Source organism: Enhydra lutris, unplaced genomic scaffold (assembly GCF_002288905.1).
Source record: "Enhydra lutris kenyoni isolate GAN:26980312 unplaced genomic scaffold, ASM228890v2 scaffoldscaffold107, whole genome shotgun sequence".
Classification (NCBI taxonomy): Eukaryota; Metazoa; Chordata; class Mammalia; order Carnivora; family Mustelidae; genus Enhydra; species Enhydra lutris.
In genome coordinates, this window is record NW_019154191.1 from 852,194 (window position 1) to 865,290 (window position 13,097).

A 13,097-nucleotide genomic window follows, 5' to 3' on the forward strand; every position below is an offset into this window, starting at 1 on the left:
AAATCTTGCCATTTGCGATGATGCGGATGGAACTAGAGGGTATTATGCTTAGCGAAATAAGTCAATCAGAGAAAGACAACTATCATATGATCTCCCTGATATGAGGAAGTGGAGATGCAATGTGGAGGGTTTGGGGGGTAGGAAAAGAATAAATGAAACAAGGTGGATCGAGAGGGAGACAAACCATAAGAGACTCTTAATCTCACAAAACAAACTGAGGGTTCCTGGGGGGAAGGGGGTCAGGAGAGTGTGGTGGGGTTACAGACATCGGAGAGGGTATGTTCTATGGTGAGTACTGTGAAGTGTGTAAACCTGGTTATTCACAGACCTGTACTCCTGGGGATAATAATACATTACATGTTTATAAAAAAATTTAAAAAATTTAAAAAATTTTTTAAAAAGTAAAAAAATAAAATGAGTCTCTTACAGACAGTGTATCGATGGTTCTTGTTTTTTTTATCCAATCTTTGTTAGTTTTGGGTTTTTTTATTTGTTTGTTTCTTAAATTCCACATATAAGTGTAATCACATGTTTACTTGTCTTTCCCTGTGGGATTTATTTCACTTAGAATAATGCCCTGTATAATGCCCTGTAGGTCTATCCATGTTGTCTCAACTAGCAAGATATTCTTTACACACACACACACACGCACGCACACACATTACACACTATTTTATCCATTAATACATTAGCATTTGTAAATAATGCTGTAATACACAAAGGAATGCTTATATCTTTTTAAATTAGTGTTTTCATTTTCTTTGTGTATATATCCAGTTGTAGAATTCGTGATCACTTGGTATTTCAATTTTTTTAAGTTATTGAGGAACCTTTATATTATTTTCCATAGTTGTTGCACCAATTTACATTCTCACAAACAGAACACCAGGGTTGCCTTTTAACCCCCATCCTCAGTAACACTTGTTATTGCTTGAATTTTTGATAGTATCCATTCTTGCTCGTGTGTGGTGATATCTCACTGTGGTTTTGATTTTTATTTTCCTGTTGCTTAGTGATGTTGATTATCTTTTCTTTTTTTAAGTTTTTTAAATTTTAATTTTAATTCAAGTGTAGTAAATTTACAATGTTAGATTAGTTTCAGGTGTACAATATAGTGATTCAATGATTGTATACATTACTCAGTGCTCATGGTAAGTGTACTTCATAATCCCCATCAACTACTTCACTCATCTGCACAACTACCACTCTTCTGGTAACCATCAGTTTGTTCTCTATATTTAAGGGTCTGTTTCTTGGTTTGTCTCTCTCCCTTTTATCCTCTTTGTTCCTTTTTTGTTTGTTTCTTAAATTTCACGTATGACTGATCTTATGTTATTTGTCTTTTCCTGACGTATTTCACTTAAGCATCATGCTCTTCACCTCCATCCATGCTGTGACAAATGGCAAGATTTCACGCTTTTTTTACAGCTGAATAACATTCCATCTATATGTATATACACATTTTCTTGATCCATTCATCTAGTAATGAACACTTGGGCTGCTTCCATAGTTTGGCTATTGTAAATAATACTGCAATAAAAGTAGGAGTGCATATATCCTTTCTAATTATTATTTTTGTATTCTTTGGGTAAATATCCAGTAATGCAATTACTGGATTGTAGGGCAGTTTTATTTTTAACTTTTTGAGGTACAACCATACTGTTTTCCACAGTGACTGATCAGTTTGCTTTCCCACCAACAGTACACAAGCATTCCTTTTTCTTCACATCCTCTCCAACACTTGTTTCTTGTGTTTTTATTTCAGCCATTCTAACATTTGTGAGGTGAAATCTCATTGTATTTTTGATTTGCATTTCCCTGAGGATGTGTGATGTTGAGTGTACATATCTCTGTCCATGTGTCTTGGACATCTACATGTCTTCTCTGGAGAAATGTCTATTTTTAATTGGATTATTTGTCTTTTGTGTGAGTTGTATAAATCTTTTATATATTTTGGATAAGAACCTTTATTGAATATGTTACTTGATATCTTCTCTGAATTATTAGGTTGACATTTAGGTTTTTTTTTATTGTTTCCTTCACTGTGCAGAAGATTTGTATTTTGACATTGTCCCAATACTTTATTGTTGGTTTTGTTTCCCTTGCCTCAGGAAATATATCTAGAAGAATGTTGCTATAGCCAATATCAAAGTAATTACTGTCCATGTTCTTATCTAGAATGTTTATAGTTTCAGGTCTGGCATTCAGGTCTTTAATCCATTTTGAGTTTATTTTTATGGATGGTGTAATAAAGTGGTCCAATTTCATTGTTTTATACATAGCTATCCAGTTTTCCCAACACCATTTGGTTGAGAGACTGTCTTTTACCCAATGAATTTTTTTGTCTCCTTTGTCAAACATTAGTTGATCATAAAATTGTGGGTTTATTTTTTGTATTTCTAGCCTGTTCTGTTGATCTATGTGTCTGTTTTTGTGCCACTACCATATTGTATTGATTACTACAGCTTTATGATATAACTTGAAATATGGAATTGTGACCCCTGCAACTTTGTCTTTCTTTTTTGAGATAGTTTTGCTATTCAGTGTCTTTCATGTTTCCATACAAGTTTTATGATTGTTTTCCTAGTTCTATGAAGCCTGTTGTTGGTATTTTGATAGGGATTCATTAAATCTGCAGAGTGCTTTGGGTAGTTTACACATTTTTTTAGAGATTTATTTATTTATCTTAGATAGAAAGAGAGAGCATGGGGGGAGGGGCAGAGGGAGAGGGAGAAAGATAATCTCAAAAGACTCCTCACTGATTGTGGAGCTTGACACAGGGCTTGATCTCATGACCCTGAGATCATGACCTGAGCCCAAATCAAGAGACTGATACTTAGCCAACTGAGACACCCATGCACCTGGGATAATATGGACATTTTAGGAATATTTCTTCTTCCAGTAAATGAACATGGAATATCTTTCCATTTGTTTGTGTCATTTTCAATTTCTTCCGTCAGTATTTTATAGTTTACACACCATAGATCTTTCACCTCCTTAGTTAAGTTTATTCATAGGTGTTTTATTATCTTTGGTGTGGTTGTAAATAGAATTCCACAGGGATTGTTTTCTTAATTTCTCTTTCTGTTGTTTCATTATTAGTGTATAGAAGTGTAATACATTTCTGTTCATTGAGTTCTGTATCCTGCAAACTTACTGAATACATTTATCAGTTCTAGTAATTTTGGTGAATTCTTTAGGGCTTTGAATATATAGTATTATGTCGCTGCAGATAGTGGAAGTTTTACTTCTTCCTTACCAATGTGGTTGTTTTTATTCCTTTTCTTTTTGTCTGACTGCTGTGGTTATGACTTCAAATAGTGTGTTGGAGAAAAAAGGGCGTGAGAGTGGATATCCTTGTCTTCCTCCTGATCCTAGGAGAAAAGCTCTCAGTTTTTCCCCATTTTGTATGATTTAGCTGTGGATTTTTCATATATGGTCTTTATTATATGAAGGTATGTTCCCTCTAAATCTAATATATATTCATACACACACACACACACACACACACACACACACACACACACATATATATATATATATTATAATGCTTGGTTGTTTTATGTTTTCAAATGCTTTTCCCACATCTAATGAAATTGTTATATGATTTTTATCCTTTCTCTTATTGATGTAATGTATCACATTATTTGATTTGTGATTACTGAAGTACTCTTGCATCCTGGGAATAAATCCCACTTAATTGTGGTAAATGATTTTTTAAGGTATTGTTGGATTCAATTTGCCAAAACTTTGTTGAGGCTTTTTGCATCTATGCTCAGAGATATTGGCCTGTATTTCCCTTTTTTGTAGAATCTTTATCTGGTTTTGATATCAGGGTAATGCAGGCCTCATAGAATGAATTTGGAAATTTTTATTCCTCTTCTATTCTTTGGAATAGTTTGAGAATAATAAGTATTAACTGTTCTTTAAATGTTTGGTAGAATTCACCTGGGAAACCTTCTGGCCAAGAACTTTTCATTTTTGGGACTTACTTGATTACTGAATCAATTTCATTGCTGGTAACCAGTCTTTTTAAATTTTCTGTTTCTTCCTGATTCAATTTTGGGAGATTATATGTTTCTAGGAATTTATGCATTTCTTCTATGTTATCCAATTTGTTGGTATATAATTTTTCATAATATTCTGTTAAAATCCTTTGTATTTCTGTGGTATTGACTGATTGTTCTCCTGTTCCATTTCTGATTTTGTTTGATTAAGTCCACTCATTCTCTTTTTTTTTTTTAATGAGTTTGGCTAAAGTTTTATCAGTTCTGTTAATCTTTACAAATATCCAGTTCCTGGTTTGGTTATTTGTTCCCTTGTTTTAGCTTATATTTTATTTATTTATGATCTAATCTTTATTATTTCCTTCTTTCTGTTGGTTTGGGTTTTGTTTGTTAATTTTTTCTGGCTCCTTTAGATGTGAGGTTTTGTTGTTTATTTGAGATTTTTCTTGCTTCTTCTTTTTTTAAAGATTTTTTTTTTTTAATTTAGCCAAGAGCATTTAGCAAGAGCTGGGGCAGGGACAGAGGGAGAAGCAGACTCCCTGCTGAGCAGGGAGCCTGATGCGGGGCTCAACCTCAGGACTCTGAGATCATGACCTGAGCTGAAGGCAGACACTTAACAGAATGAGCCACCCAGGCACCCCTAGATTTTTCTTGCTTCTTGAGGTAGGCATGTATTGCTATAAAATTCCCTCTTAGAACATCATTTGCTGCATCCCAGAGATTTTATAACTTTGTGTTTCATTTTCATTTGTCTCCATGTTGTTTTTTTATTTTCCCTTTGATTTTGTGGTTGACCCATTTATTGTTTAGTAACATGTTATTTAACTTCCGTGTGTGCTACTTCAAGATTTTTTTCTTATGATTGATTTTTAGTTTCAAAGTGCTATGATCAGAAAATTTCCACGGAATGATTTTGATCTTTTTGAATTTGTTGAGACTTATTTTGTGCCCAGATATATGATCTATTATGAAGAATATTCCCTGTGCACTTAAAAAGCATGTGTATGCTGCTGTTTTAGGATGAAATTATCTGAGTATAGCTATTAAATCTATTTAGGGCAATGTGTCATTCAAACCTAACATTTTCTTGTTGATTTTCTGGTTCAATGATCTATCTTATGGGATGTTAATGTCTCAAACTATTATTGTATTACTAGTGATTTGTTCCTTATTATTGTTATTAACTGCTCAAAGAATTTGGGTACTCTCATTTTGGGTGCATAAATATTCAGTTGTATTATCCTCCTATTGGAATGTGCCAGCAGTGATTATATAGTATCCTTCTTTGTCTCTTTTTAAACTCTTTGTTTCAAAGTTTACTTTGTCATATGTAAGTATTGCTACCAGATCTTTCTTTTCATGGGAATTTGCATGATAAATAATTATCCAACCCTTAAATTTTAAACTTCATGTGTTTTTAGGTCTGAAATAATTATCTCATAGGAAGTATATAGATGGGCCTTGGTGTGCATTTGTTTGTTTGTTTGTTTGTTTTAATCTAGTCCATCAATGTTTGTCATTTGAGTGGAGCATTTAGCCAATTAAATTCCAAGTAATTTTTGATAGATATGTATATATTTGCCAGTTTTTCAATTTTTATAAGGTTGTTTTGTACTTTTTCTCCATCCCTTTCTTTTCTTGCTCTCTTCTCTCATGATTACTTGGCTTACTTTATTTTCTTAAAGATTTCTTTATCTCAATAGATGCAGAAAAAGCATTTCACAAATTACAGCATCTTTTCCTGATAAAACCCTCTACCATGTAGGGATAAAGGGAACATTCCTCAAAATCATAAAAGCCATATATAAAATACCCACAGTGACTGTCATCCTCAATGAGGAAAAAAATGACAACTTCACCCCTAAGGTAAGGAAGAAGACACAGATCTCCATTCTCCCACTATTGTTCAACATAGTACTGGAGCTCCTAGCTTCGTGTCTTGAGCTGCTTTCAAGATTTTCTCTTTATCTCTGAAATTTGCAAGCTTCACTATTATATGCTGGGATGTTGACCTATTTTTATTGATTTTGAGGGGGTTTCTCTGTGCCTCCTGGACTTGAATGCTTGTTTCCTTTCCAAGATTAGGGATGTTCTCAGGTACAATTTGTTCAGGTAGACCTTCTGCCCCTTCTGTCTTTCCTCATTTTCTGGGACCCCTATTATTCTAATGTTATTGCCCTTTATGGTATCACCGATGTCTCAAATCATCCCCTCTTGATCCAGTAGTTGTTTTTCTCTCTTTTCCTCAATTTTCTTATTCTCCACCATTTTGTCTTCTATATCATTGACTCTTCTTCCTCATTTACCCTAGCAGTTAGAGCCTCCATTTTTTATTGCCTCTCAGTGAAAGCATTTTTACTTTCAGCCTGGTAAGATTTTATTTCTTTTATATCAGTAGCAGTAAGGGAGTCTCTAGAATCTTTTATGCTTTTTTTCAAGCCCATCTTGTATCTTTATAAAGGTTGTTCTGAATTCCAGTTCTGAAATCTTACTTATATCCATACTGATTAAATCTGTGGCAGGAAGTACTACATCTACTTGTTCCTTTTCTTTTGAAATTCCCCTTCTAGTCATTTGGTCAGGAAAGAAAGGGAAAGAAATCTGAGGGTTTTGGGGGGGTAAGGGAGGGGGTAGTAGGGTGATGTGTATTAAGGGCACATGTTGTAATGAACACTAGGTGTTATATGCAAATAATGAATCATTGAACACTATATCAAAAGCTAATGATGTACTATATGTTGGCTAAGTGAACATAATAAAAATTTTTTTAAATAAAATAAAATAATTTGGGAAAAAAAAGAAACAAAACAAACAAACAAAACCAGCAGAATCAGCAGTAATAATATCAAGAACAACAAGAATATCTTCAGAAAGTGATTCTGGTGTATGGTGTGCACCCTCTGCTGTTGTATTTTGGCTGATCTTTCCTAGTGGTCCTTCTCTACAGAATTCCTACTTGCTTGTAGTAGAGAGTGTTTTGGCCTTTAAGTAGTTATGCTTTGATTTGTTTGTGAAGATAAGTTGGAAGCTGATGTTTTCGAGCTTTCTTTAATAAGTAGACTTGGTAGATATGGGGATTTGTCTTGGTCTTCTGAGGAAGAGATCTGCTGTGCTGGCTCACAATCTGACTTGCCCTCTTAAAGATGCTCCTGCCAGGTCAGGGTGTCTGGGTTTAGTGTAGGAGTGTCTGGCCTCCACTAGAGGCACTGTGTTTCCCTCTGGAGTCCGACTTTGCTGGTGGGTGAGAGGAGGGAGGGGGGGTGGAAGAGGTAGATAGAATAAGGCATCACCTCTCCCTCTTGTCCCTGGGGAGTGGAACTGGCAGCCACTGCTCAGGAGGCCCTCTTAAAAAAGCAAGCAGTCTCCTGTGACCCAGGACCTCCTCAGTTCCCTGTCCTAACCTGTCTGGGTCTGGGTCATTGGTATAACCAGAGCCACAGATCTCCTGTATTTTATCTCTGGCCAGTGGCTGGAATTCAAACCTTAAAGTTTTAAAGGGCCTGCTGATGTGTGTGCTCATTCTTGTCCCCTGGCTGGGAGGCTCACTGTGTGGCCAGCACCATCCTGTCCTTGAAAAGCCATCACCCCGTGTGTGTGCAAAGGCTAGAGTTTATTGTATCACTCAACAAAAAGCTGGAGCCATGTTATCAGCCATCTGCACTTGACTCAGTCCCCTACTCCCCTTAGACCCAGAAAAGCCATTGCAGAGGCTTGAATCTATTGTGGCAGACAGCAAAAAATGACAGCAAGGTTATCCACATTCTGCTCTAGTCTCTGTGCTCTGCTCAGTAAGTCCCAAAAAAGCAGCTGTTTGGCACATGCACAGAAGCTTAAACCTAATGTGGCTCACACTAAAAAGTTAAGAGGTTTTCTCCCCTCTCTGCTCCCCTCTGACCCTGCTGTTGAGCCCCCCTCAAGGTTCCCTGGCTGTCCCTTTGTCTTTAGAGAGCACAGATATGCTCCTCCAAATACCCTTTAGGAAGGGGAGCAGTCTCTTCCTGAGCTTCCCAGGGATCCACTCGCCATGGCTTATTGTTTGGTCACAAACTGCTATAATCTTTCCAACTTTCTCCCTCTTCTTGACTTAACTTCATGAACTCAGCTTCCTCCCATTCCCAGCCATGCAGTTTCCCAATTCCCCAATTCAGAGCTCTGAACCCCACTTCTGCCAAATTCTCTCACTCCAACTGTATATAATGTTTCCATACTCCTCCAGTCCTCTTCTTGGTTGTTCAGCATAGTTGGAGGTTGATCTAGTTGTATTCCAAGGATGAGGCAAATTCAGAGTACCCTACTACACTGCCATCTTGGAACTCTGACCAAAGCCAATTCTACCTTTTTTTTTTTTCAATTAATAGATATAGAGAACAGATTGGTGTTTGCCAGATGCAGTGGTGAGGGGGAGAGTTGGAAGATGGGAGAAACGAGTAAAGGTGGTCAAAAGGTAAAAATAAATAAGAATTTGAAAATCAATAAAATAAGTGAGTATGTTGAAAAGATCAGTGAAATTGACAAACATCTAGTAAGAATGGCAAAGAAAAAAGAAAGAAGACAGAAGTTAGTAATATTAGGATGAGCCAAGGGATATTTCTACAGAATTTTCAGACAGAAAAAGGATAAAAGAAAATATATCAAACAAATCTATATGGACAAATTTGACAACTTAGACGAGATGGATCAATTCCTGGAAAAGTACAAAGTATCACAACTTACCCAATATGAAACAGATTATTTGATTAGCCCTGTAACTATTAAGGAAATTGAATTCATCCTTATGCCTCCATCCATCAGAAAGGATGAATACCTAACTTTTGTATCAACGTGGACAGGACTGGAAGAGATTATACTGAATGAAATAAGTCAAACAGAGAGAGTCAATTATCATATGGTCTCGCTTATTTGTGGAGCATAAGGAATAATATGGAGGACATGGGGAGATGGAGAGGAGAAGGGAGTTGGGGGAAATTGGAGGGAGAGACGAACCATGAGAGACTATGGACTCTGAGGAACTAACTGAGGGTTTTGGAGGGGAGGGAGTTGGGGGGTTGGGTGAGCCTGGTGGTGGGTATTATGGAGGACATGTATTGCATGGAACACTGGGTGTGGTGCATAAACAATGAATTCTGGAACACTGAAAAGAAATTAAAAAATAAATAATTTTTTTAAATTGCCCCTCAAAAAGAAATCTACAGGTGCCCAAACCTACAGTTAACATCACACTTAATGGTGAAATACAGAATGCTTTCCCCCTGAGATAAAGAACAAAACAAGATGTCCACTTTGACCACCTTTATTCAATTTATACTAGAAGTTCTAGCTAATGCAATGAAACAAGAAAAGGAAATAAAAGTAACATACAATTGCCTATGTTGACAATTCTAAGGAAATTACAAAAACAGTCCTATAACCAATAAGTGAATTTAACAAAGTCTCTGGATACAAGATCAACATACAAAAATCAGTTGTGTGTTTACATAGTAAAAATGAACATATTGAAACTGAAATTAAATATATAATACTATTTTCAATTACTGAAAAAAAACAAATAATGTAAATCTAACAAAACATGTATAGGGCTTTTATGCTAAAAATTACAAAACATTGATGAAGGAAATCAAAGAAGTTTTAGATGAATGGAAAGACATCTATGCTCATGGATTGGAAGACTCAACATAGTAAAACTGAAATTCCTCCAAATATGCAGGTTTAACATAATTCTTATAAAAGTCTCAACAATATTTTTTGATTGATGTAGACCAGAAAACTCTAAGATTTATATGGAAAGGAAATATTCTAGTATAATTAAAATAACTCCAGGGGGGAAAAAGAATGAAGTGGAAGAAATCCACCTACCTAATTTCAAGACTTATATAGCTACAGTAATCAAGAATATGTGGTATTTGCAGGAAGATACAGATTGGTGAAACAGATTAATGAACCCAGATATAGCTATGGACAATTTAGTTGATTTTTGACAAAGATGCAAAAGCAATTCAATGGACAAAGTCTTTTCAAAAAATGTTTCTGGAGCACTTTGATATCTATAGAAAACAGAAATGAACTTTGATCTAAATCTCACACCTTATACAAAAATGAATTCAAAATGGATCATAGATTTAAATGTAAAAAGTAAAAACTATAAAAAATTTAAAAGAAAAGATAGGGGATAATCTTCAGGACCTAGGGCTTAGTGAAATATTTTTAGAAATGACACTAAAAGCACAATACATAAAAGAAAAGAAGAAATAGCTTGGACTTCATCAAAATTAAAATCCCCCTTTTTTTTCTGCAAAAGACCCAGATGAGGAAAATAAAAGCTATAGACTGGGAGAATATATTTGCAAAACCACATATCTGACAACAACTTATATCTAGAATATATAAAGAACTCTTAAAACACAACATTTTATTTATTTTTAAATTTAATCTAATTTTTTCAGTGTTCCAAGATTCATTGTTTATGTACCATACCCAGTGCTCCATGCAATATATGTGCCCTCCGTAATACCCACCACCAGGCTCACCCATCCCTCCACCCCCTCCTTTCCAAAACCCTCAGTTTGTTTCTCAGAGTCCACAGTCTCTCATACTTCAAAATGCATGAAGAAATATTTCACTGAAGAGAGTATATGGAAGCACATAAAAAAAATTTCAACAACTAACCTTTGGGAAATCAAATTAAGAACTCAGTGATCTATCACTGCATGCACACATAAGAACAGCAAATTTTCTAATTACTGAGAATACCAGATGTTAGCAAGAATGCCAAGAAACTGGATTTTTCATACATTGCTGGTAAAAATGTACAATGGTACTTTTTTTCTGGAAACGATTTGACAGCTTTTTTTTAAATAAAACTAAGTGTGTAATTACCATAGGTCCAAGCATTTGCATTCTTGAGCATTTATTCTAGAGAAATGAAAACTTTTATCTGCATAAAAACCTGCTCATGACTGACTGTTCATAAAAGCTTTAAGGACCCCAACATGAAAACAACCCAAGTTCCCTTTGATGAATGAATGATTAGACAAACATTGCAAATAAATGGAAAAAATAGTACATAAATAATCAGGGAATACAACTTAACAATAAAAAGGAATGGACTGCTGATAAATACAACTTGAAAAAATCTTTAGAAAATTATGCTGAGTGAAAAAAGCCTGCTTCAATGGAATATTAATCAACCATTAGAAAGGATGAATACCCACCATTTGCATCCACATGGATGGAACTGGAGGGGATTATGTTAAATGAAATTAGTTAAGCAAAGAAGACAATTATCATATGGTTTCACACATATATGGAACATAAGCAATAATTCAGAGGACTTATAGGGGAAGGGAGGAAAATCCAAAAGGGACAAAATCAGAGAGGGAGATGAACCATGAGAGACTATGGACCCCAGGTTGTTTCTGCTGGTTTCAGAGAGGAGGAGTGTGGGGGGAGGGGGTAACAGGGTGATGGGTATTGAGAAGGGCATGTGCTGTGCTGAGTACTGGGTGTTATACTTAACTAATGAATAATTGAACACTACATCAAAAACTAATTATGTACTGTACAGTGGCTAACTGAACATAATAAAAAAAGCCAACTTCAAAAAACATCACATGCTGTATGACTCCGTAAATGGAGTATATAATATTTCTAAATGACATAATTATAGAAGTGGAAAAGAGTTGAATGGTTGCCAAGAGCTGGAAATGATAGATAAAAGAGGGAGAAGAATCATGTGATAAAGGAACATAGATGTGTACATACATACTGTGCAATATTAATTTCCTGTTTTAATTTTAATTATTGTGATATAATTATGCAAAACATAAATTGAAGAAAACTGAGTGAAGGAGATCTACCTTTGAAACTTATGTGCCTTTAAAAATATTTTAATATAAAACTTTTTAGAAATTGGTTCTGAATCCAAGGAAATGAAATTTTAGAATATTTGAAATACCCAAGTAACCATTAAAGAATCAAAGTTAATAAAGTTACATTTTCACCTTTGAAGCAAGATTGGATATGGGATATGAACTGTAGTTATAGCTATATGTCTGGTGCCACTAGGAAAAGAATCAACTTGTGTTTTGTTTAAAAGATTTGGTGAGTTATTTCTACTGAAAACAAAACAAAACAAAAAATTATATATTTTTAACTAATTAAAAAAGACCGGAATCGAGCGCCTGGGTGGCTCAGTTGATTAAGCGACTGCCTTCGGCTCAGGTCATGATCCTGGAGTCTCGGGATCGAGTCCCACATCGGGCTCCCTGCTCGGCAGCGAGTCTGCTTCTCCCGCTGACCTCTCTCCTCTCATGCTCTCTCTCAAATAAATAAATAAAATCATTAAAAAAATAAAAAATAAAAAAGACATAATCATTTATTTAAGAGAAAGACTTTCTAAAAAGTTAACATCGTTATTTAATTATCATTTATCAAAAAATTAAATACATTTGTTAAATTTCCTCTAAAGGTAATCCTGTTTGAATTTTGTTTGATTCATAAGCATAAACATCTGCTTATAAATTTTAATTAGTCATTTATATTGGACATTTTGATAGATTATACTATATAAAATTAATAAAATGATCAATCTCAAAAAAGAAAAAGGAGTCTAAAAGTAGTGTTCTGCAATGGACTGCATGTTGCTTTAAAGTATGGAGTATTATGCCTCCATCAGAAAGGATGAATACCCAACTTTTGTAGCAACATGGACGGGACTGGAAGAGATTATGCTGAGTGAAATAAGTCAAGCAGAGAGAGTCAATTATCATAAGGTTTCACTTATTTGTGGAGCATAACAAATAACATGGAGGACAAGGGGAGATGGAGAGGAGAAGGGAGTTGAGGGAAATTGGAAGGGGAGGTGAACCATGAGAGACTATGGACTCTGAAAAACAATCTGAGGGTTTTGAAGGGGCAAAGGGTGGGAGGTTGGGGGAACCAGGTGGTGGGTATTGGAGAGGGCACGGATTGCATGGAGCGCTGGGTGTGGTGCAAAAATAATGAATACTGTTATGCTGAAAAAATAAAAAATAAAAAAATAATAAAAAAAATAAAGTCTGAGTATTTAGATAAATGTCATCTTTCTGCTAATAA

The 13,097-nt window shown here is 35.1% G+C and overlaps 1 protein-coding gene across 1 annotated transcript in view; it reads left to right on the top strand.

Annotated features, from left to right (window-relative positions):
- The window catches only part of LOC111139441 (highly divergent homeobox), a 187,556-nt gene that overhangs the window by 144,188 nt on the left and 30,271 nt on the right, over positions 1–13,097 (top strand). The gene's annotated exons all lie outside the window — the stretch shown is intronic.